Genomic DNA, 7224 nt, shown 5'->3' with positions numbered 1-7224 from the left:
GGTTACACATCTGAATGTATGAATATTGAATGTGGTGTCCCTCAAGGTTCGGTCCTGGGGCCCAAACTTTTTATTTTATATATTAATGATATATGTGAAGTGTCAAACATATTGCAATTTGTTTTATTTGCTGACGATAAAAATGTCTTCAGTTCAGGAAAATACCTTAAAGAATTAGGAGATGACATTGTAAATGAAATGTGTAAACGTAAGATATGGTTTAATAACAATAAGCTATCCCTAAATTTGGAAAAACGAAATGTATGATATTTACTAATCGAAAGAAGGACAATGTGGCATTATGTATTGACGGAGTTAATATTGAAAGAGTATCTGAGTTAAAAATGTTGGGTGTTATGTTGGATGAGAAATTGACATGGAAGCCACATATAATGTACATAAAAAATAAGGTAGCCAAGAGTGTTTTTGTTTTGAACAAGGCAAAGAATGTGCTTGATTATAATTCTATGCTAATATTATATTGTTCACTCATCCTACCATATTTGAGTTACTGTGTGGAAGTGTGGGGTAACACGTATGAAAGCAACATAAAGCCATTATTTATATTACAGAAGAGAGCAGTAAGAATAGTTCACAATGTAGATTCAAGAGAACATACCAACAAATTATTTATTAAATCCAGACTATTGAAACTTAGGCTGCGGTTACACCTTTCGTATCATTTCGTATTGTTTTCTTATACGTATCGCCGCGTATCGCCGCGACGTCATGCGCCTCGAGTCACACTTTTGTTTTTTTTTCCGTTTTTGTCAGCCGAGCACACTGATGTAGTACACTGCCAAAGCAGTAGGTGGCAGTAGGTGGCAAACATGAAGGCAATTTCAACCAATCAGAACGAATGTGCCAATACACTTCCTGGTGGAAGCTCCAGCAAAGAAAATGTCAATAAGGCAGGCGCCTATGCCGCGCCACCATCTTGCCTATTTAGCAATAATTTTTCAGCAAAGCCTAATAAAAGTGCAATAAACAAAACGGATACATTCACTGTGTGTTCTGCCTGTCATTTGTTGATGAAACAAAACTAACATCAACACAAGTGACCACCAAGAGCGGATAGTTTAGTCTAAAAAACGATCGGTAGCATTGTTAGCTGCATGCTAACGTCAATGGAGTATGCCATTATAACAATATAGCATTGTGGCTAGAAGCTAACGTTAGCTCACGCTACTTAGCCAGCTCCAAAACTGATGATATCGCGAGCTATCAGTAGTTAGATAACATTAGAGACAACGCTGTGTGTATTAAACAAAGGTGAATAGATGACTGGGCCATTTTGTTTAATGCTTGTTAAGTTGAAAGAGGAACTCTGAGCTAACAGGGTCTGAATCCTGATAGCTCACGTTAGCCAGCTGCTCATGCAATCGGTAATGCTAGCAGAATGAATGGATGTAAACTTTATTTAACATATTGCATATGGGTACAATACAATACGGCTCAATACAAACAATTGTTAAGGGAATGCAGACTGTTGTAGCTTGGAATGGGGTCCTTATAACAATAACTTGACAACACATGGTAGCTGAAGCTATTTGGGACACGGAGCTCTGTCCCAAACACACACACTGTTGTCACCGGAAGGGCATGCAGATGGTATCTACTGCGCATGGGCGTTTTCGCAACAACTGCTCCGTGCTGACTACACGCTGTTGTCGAAGCGTTTTTTTTGCGTATCTCCAAACGCAAACACAATTTTGCGTTTCAGCCGTATCCACAAAAAAACGCCAAAAAACGCATTTCTGTGTAGATAGGACACCAAACGTCGTCAAAAACGTATAAAAAAACGCCAGGAATACACTAGTCTAACCATAGCCTTAAAGAGTTAGCTGAAATACAGACTTTATTAGTTTTGTTTAGAGTAAAATGCATAGTATTACCAGCAAATATACAGAGGTTGTTCGTTCCCTAAACGTTCACACCCCCATGCAGTGTTTTGACACCTATAACAGGCCCCCTGTTCACACCTCTCATACACCCAGATCCTCAAAAAGACAGATATTTTCAGCACTTTATATTTTCACCCCAACTCTTTAAGCTATCATGTCTTTAACTTTTATAATTAATGTGAATAATAATACAAAAAACACTGTAATGCAGCCTTTTTTAAAAATAATCTATTTTAAGTAAAAACGTTTCACCGAAACCTAATTACTATGACACCTAGAGGGGTGGTTGTAATCAGCCCCTCACCCCATCCCCTGAGATACACCCATCTAGCAGAACATAACCTAACCTCCATGCATATAACTTAAACATTACCCTTGCCCTCAATGACTAACCCCCTGGTCAGCACCGCTGACATACATACATACATACATACATACATACATACATACATACATACATACATACATACATACATACATACATACATACATACATACATACATACATACATACATACATACATACATACATACATACATACATACATACATACATACATACATACATACATAGATAGATAGATAGATAGATACATACATACATACATACATACATACATACATACATACATACATACATACATACATACATACATACATACATACATACATACATACATACATACATACATACATACATACATACATACATACATACATACATACACACACACACATTTTGTTTCTACTCAAACATATCTACACACACTCACAAACAGCATACTGACAGAACGGCTATTGAACATTTCTGAAGAATAATACATTGTATTTTACATTTGGCATTTGGCATTAAGAAAACACACACACACTTTAAATGTTTAATCTGAAAACCTTGGAATACTTATTGTGAAACTATATTCTTAAGATACACAAATACATATTGTGAAATGTTTAATCTGAAAACCTTGGAATACACAAATACAATCTGAAAAAAAAAACGTTTGAATCTTTTATTTCTGACAATAAAAAAAACTTATTTTTGAATCTTTTATTTTGAAGAACTTTTATTTTGAAAAAAAAAATTAAAAAACGTTTATTTTGAAAAAAAAATCTGAAAACTCCTCCCCTTCCGTAACCAGATGTCCCTCCCCTCCTAAACCGGATGTCCCTCCCCTCCAAACCGGATGTCCCGCCTCCTTGAATCCTCAACCAATCAGAGAAGCCCCAAGGGGTCATAAATCATCGGGAAAAAAGGGGGCGTGGCTACAATACATCAAACTTTGCTATATGCCCTTATAAGGTATGACATACCCATAAGCCCCGCCCCCTTAAACATCTCGACCAATCAGAGGGCTCCAACTGTATGTGACACAATGTGCCTCTGTATTCTCTCTCTAACGTTTGCTAGTCGAAATGACTGGACACACACAGGGACAAGTTAAACATCAATCAATTAATTTATTCCAACAGGTAGTTTGAGCTGCATGAGCCGAGGTCTTTCTCTCCTCTCCATTGGAAACTAATGACGTTACGGTAACGTTAGCTCGAAAAGCACAGAAACGGGCGACAGAAGTTAAGCTGCTAGCAACAGACACTATAACACTTCCGGTCGGGGGATTTCAAAATAAAAGAGCGACGTCTAAAAGCACCGGAAATATGTTTATTTTGTACATTATCTAACGTTAACACGAACCTAAACTAACTTTAGTTAAACTAACTTTGCGCATCGATGTTGCAGAAGCATAAAGGCAGAGTGTCTACAACACCGTTGCTTTGTCGATGTTGTGGTGCAGTTGCTTTGAAGTTGCTGTAGCATGTAGAGGCCTTAAGACTAAGGCCATGTCCCCACGTATCTGGATCTTTTGCCAAACACACATTTTATTCCACGATTGGGCCTTTCATCCACACGTAAAGGGTGTTTTCAGAAACATAAACGGAGATTTTCTTAAACGCATTTTAAAGTGAAGATTTAAACGATGACGCCACAGCTCACTACGCATGCTCAGACTGTTGTTCTATCTATGGCAATACAATAGGCACCCGTAGCCTTGAAGCGCACAGAGGTAATAAGATGGACAGCGCCTGGTGCTGAAATGACAGAATGACAGAAATAGCATGTAGTTTCTTCCCCCTCGAATGTATATATTTTCTCTTATTGATCTCTGCGTCTTAAGCAGTCCTGTATATTTGTATATCTTGTATATCATTATAGGCGAGGCATTATCACAAACTGTTGCAAAGATATTTAATGTTTTGCTAAACATGTCTAGTTTTGCGCCCGGCTTCAGTTAAAAGCCAAATTGCATTCTAAATTTTGTTAATAGACGGCGCAACAGAAGAGGTCTGCACCTGATGCTCTCTGATGTTGCGGATAGTTGAGGATGTCGGCACCAAACGTGAACAGTACAATGCAATTAATGAATGTCTTGTTGTAATTAGTATGTATATAGTTTGTGATAAGGACTCGCCATATTTAGTTTCAGAATCCGGAGATTGTGATCTCAACATTGACATTGTATCTCTCCATCGCCCAGTGCGCAGAAGTAAAGCATTGAATCGTAACATATCTAGATTGGTTGTTTCCTCTGGACTGCATCTAATCCACCGCTATATCTATCTATTTATTATCTACTGTATGTATGTCAATATAGCCAATGGAAGTGCTAGGAATGGTCACGTGGGCTGGGGGAACCAATGGACAATTCCTATAGTTTCTCAATCATCCTGACCGCTCGTACCACTATGGTATTTGAGATATCGCTTATCGCCACCTACTGGCCCGCATGCTTGTTGGAGCAATTTATATGCGTTTATGTGTTTGCGTCTGGATCAGGTTTTTTTTTTAACACTGTCGTGTGGACGAGGATTTCTTTTTAAACGGAGCCTGAGAATATCCGTTTGGGAAAAGATCCAGATACGTGGGGACATGGCCTAAATAACAACACAAGACAAGACTAACACACTGGGGACATAACACTAAATACAAGAAACAAGAACCTAAACCAGACAAGGGAAAACAAAGGGCAACAGGTACAATGGGAGATATAACAAGATGGGGAGAACATTCAGAAGCATGGACAATTTAACCAGACATACAAGTATATTGCGACCATGGGGTAATGATGGGAATTGTCCAGCAGGTGGAGGAAGAGGACCACGAATGAGTGGGGGAAATGAGGGAAACTGTCCAAGGGAAGGAGAGGGGAGGTGAGGTGCAGGGATAAGTCCAGGAATGCGAGGGGGGACGAGGGCAGGACCGGGTGGAACATAACAGGTTTTTAAAGAACATTTGTACCTCAGGTAAACACACTCAATTGTATTCTATGCTTTTATCCACCAATGATAGATATGACCATAATACCAGACATGCTTCAAGTAGTCGCTTTACACTACCTCTGCCTAGAACCATGCTCTAAAGAAAACTGCAATGTATAGAGCCATAACATATTGGATTAGGATCCCATTACATATCATACGGACGGAAAACAAGGACAGTTTCAAAAAGAAACTTAAAGGAACCATAATCCGGAAGGAAATCAATAGATGTCATGCATGAGTGTAGCTGCAGCCATGTTATCCAAACTTCTTCTGTTTACTTTTTTTTTTTTTTTATTGATTATGTATGTGATATATGACTACTGAATATTTCATATTTGTATGTGTATATCTGTACCAGGAAGAATTGTCAACACGTTGGTGATGAAATGGGGATCATAATAAACATAAACATAAACAAAATAAAGTGCAAATGTAACAGTAAAGTGCAACAGCAATATACAGTGTACAGGTTGTTGACAGAGTCTGGCTATGGGGCGACAATAATGTGGTCATGAGGCATGGTTTCTACCTTCAGCCTTTAATCGGCGTGGTTTATTATTTACATGGCAAGGCAGCAGTACATGAGTTCTCCTCTCCGTGAGAGGCAGGTGGGAAAGAGATAGAGGGGGAGGAGACATCTCCTTAAATACTCTCCACCTGGTGGTAGCATTAGCGGCTCCGCCTATAGAGCCCTCTAGTGGAAACAGTTATGTACAGTCAGTGGAAACAGTTGTGTACAGTTAGACAGTTACTTGCAATCCTACATAGAACCTCTAACTTTAACACAGGTGATTAAACTGGTACACAAGATATATATATACAGATATATGTACAGAGTTGTAATACCAATATGTACAGTGATACAGGTATAAAGACAGTATGGTTGTAGTCATACTGGCCAGCAGTGTAACTAGTACGAATAGGTAAGGGATATGTACAGATATAGATATAGTAAGCACATATTTGATAACATTTCAATAGAAAATAAGAAATAAAGTACAATTAACACCAGCCAAAAAAGGGTACTTTTTTACTCTGAGGGGAAAAGGGCAGGTACTCAAGTACCCTTTGGGCCCTATGTGTGCACATTCCTGGCCTGCCTTTACCATCTATCCCAATTCATTATCTACGGAGAAGTTTCAGACTTTATTTACCTGATTACATCACATGTTTTAGCATTCTTGTTTTTGGATGGTAGATGTTAGATCACACTGGGTCATCTGCACTATACTGGGGGTCGTCTAATTTTGGCCAAGATGTATAATTTTCACTTTAAAAGCTGTTATACACCTATCCCTTATATTAACGCACTAAAGTGTGTCTGACTCTTACCACCAAACCTGCACTGACTACAATGTATAACATTGACGTATATCATGCCAGTTAGGGTACCTGGTGTATACTGCAGCTGTGTAATACTTTACTGATAGTATATATTCAGATTCAAATAATTTATTGCCCATATTTATTGTAACATATAATATAACTGATAGGGCATACATACCCTCATCTGCACCTTTGATTACACTGTTTACGTTCTCATATTCAAAGTCAATTATATTGTTTACACTGTATATTATTATTTAGTTTTTCTCATATATATTTTTTATATTCAGAGCTACATTTCTTGCCTGTATTCACGTCTTTATACTATTGCTTTTGGACTGTCTTAGATTGGTTCTCAAAGTGGAGTCTGGGGACCCCCAGGGGTCCTTGAGGTGGTCACAGGGAGTCCCCAGCAAAATGGGGAATAGTTAAATGCCCCTAATTTCTTCATTGGAAGTTAACACAATGAAACTATACAAATATTCTGATCCCACCGATATCTAACAATAAATATCTTCTCAGATGAGGGTCTCTGGTGAAAATCGTATGGTCCTCCTTGACATGAAAAGGTTTATGAACCTCTGTCTTAGACCATAGGAATAACATGTAAGAATTCTTAAATTGGGTGGTGTTTCCCTTTAAGTTGCCCCTGTCTCAATGATTAACCGTTTGTTCT

This window comes from Notolepis coatsorum, assembly GCF_963971535.1.
Source record: "Notolepis coatsorum genome assembly, chromosome: 6".
In the NCBI taxonomy this organism is placed as follows: domain Eukaryota; kingdom Metazoa; phylum Chordata; class Actinopteri; order Aulopiformes; family Paralepididae; genus Notolepis; species Notolepis coatsorum.
Note: the sequence above shows the minus strand (reverse complement) of the source record.